Source organism: Myotis davidii, unplaced genomic scaffold, assembly GCF_000327345.1.
Source record: "Myotis davidii unplaced genomic scaffold, ASM32734v1 scaffold173, whole genome shotgun sequence".
Taxonomy (NCBI): domain Eukaryota; kingdom Metazoa; phylum Chordata; class Mammalia; order Chiroptera; family Vespertilionidae; genus Myotis; species Myotis davidii.
In genome coordinates this window covers 2,560,573-2,562,574 of record NW_006286303.1, presented here as the reverse complement: position 1 = coordinate 2,562,574, position 2,002 = coordinate 2,560,573, and positions in this window count along the sequence as shown.

Here is a 2,002-nt window from a genome sequence, read left to right as displayed (position 1 = left end):
ATTTTTGCATAACTAATTCACTGATGGGGTGGTCATAATAATCTGGCTGGTCATAATAATCCGGCCGGTCATAATCTGGCCACTCAGTGTATATATAATTGACTTTTAGAGAGTGAGGAAGGGAGAAGGAGAAGGAGAAACATCCACGTCCAAAAATACTGAACATTGAAAACTTCCTAGGCAAATACTTTCAAGGTTTTATTATTATTATTTGCATAACTAATTCACTGATGGGGTGGTCATAATAATCTGGCTGGTCATAATAATCCGGCCGGTCATAATCTGGCCACTCAGTGTATATATAATTGACTTTTAGAGAGTGAGGAAGGGAGAAGGAGAAGGAGAGAAACATCAATGTGAGAATGAAACATTGATCAGCTACCTCCTGCACACCCCCTGCCAGAGATCAAGCCCATAACCCAGACATGTGCCCTGACCAGGAATTGAATTGGCAACCTTTCCATGCATGGGGCAATACCAACTGAGCTACACAGGCCAGGACTTCCTTGCTTCTTGATGTTTGGCCATGTATTTTGCTTTGGCCAATGGGATGTGAGCAGATGTAACAGTATATAGTCGTCTACCTGAGCCTTAAAAGACCTTCAGTATCTCCATTTGCCCTCTTGCACATCTGCCAAAGCCGTGAGATGAGCTTCACCTGAGTAGATGCTGCCTTTCATCCTGAGCCAAAACTGAACACATTTGGAGAAGAGCTCCCCAGGCTCGTCCAGCTGGACCCACAACTTGAAGCAGAGCCTCCCAGACAAGCCAAACCTAGACCAGCCAGCTTGCTGACAGGTTCATGAGAAAAAGTGATTGTTGTTCTAAATCCCTGGTTTGTTCCACAGCATTGTTGTAGTAACAGTAGTAACAGCTAACCAATACAGTTAGGGGCTATAATTATCTTTGGGGATGGATTTGGTTTGTTTGGGGTTGACTCCCTGCCCATGTTGAAAGAAAACAATTTAGAGAGTAAGCAGTTGCCATTTCACGAGGAGGGAGCTTTCTGGGTGTGAGGTGGCCCTAGCTCCATGGGAATCCAGAGGAAATAAAGATGCAATCTGTGTTCACAGTCAGGACCATCCAGGTCAACAATAAACACTGATGCCACCTACCATATGCCAAGTGTGGGGTGGGGATCACAGAGGTCGAAGGTAGGGCCAGTGCTCTGGAAAAGCTATGCTCCTACTGCAGGACCAGACCTGGGTCTCATTGTAAATTCCATGGTACTGTATTGACTCAGACTGACCAGATTTCCCTCAGGGACTGAGAAATGAGATCCTTAAGGGGGAAAAAAATCTCCCTGATTCTACCCATCATGCTAATCTTCACACTGAACAAGACTTCATTTTGAAAAGTCTCTAAGAAGCCAGCAGTTGGGTGGACTGACATGTGGTTAGCGAACTTTAGCACTCCTTCCTCACTGGCCATCCCCGGCTTTCAGGAGAGCAAGGTTGACAGCTCACTTGATAGAGCAGCCATCATCAAAACCTGTTCCTTCTCTGATGCCTCTATTCTCACTTTCTGGTTGTGATTGCTCCCCAGGACCAACTATACAATTTTCAGGGCTCAGGGCAACTCAGGGCCCATTCAAAAATGACTCTGAATTTCAAGACAGGGACCACAGAACATGAAGCTAGGGTGGACCCTCTGAGCGTGGGGCCTGTGTTGACTGCACAGGTCCCTCGGCCACCTGAAGGGTAGCTCAGATAGTTAATGCCTATACATGTGTCAAAAGAAGCACCAGCAAAAGGTCCAGTCCTGGGTGGTGTCAGAAGATGACTCGCAGACATTGATTGAACAAACACTGATGGTGCAGACCACTCCAGATCGCCTGTCAGATGGAATGGTTAAATCCAGTGAGGGCCAACCCCACAAGGAAATCAACTGCCTCCTCCTGCCTAGCCCTGTCCCGGGGCTGAATGATGCAAGTGGGCACAGCAGACACCGGGAACCGCACTGCAATCCTGCACCCTCCAGCTGGGCCTTTCCTCACAGTCAT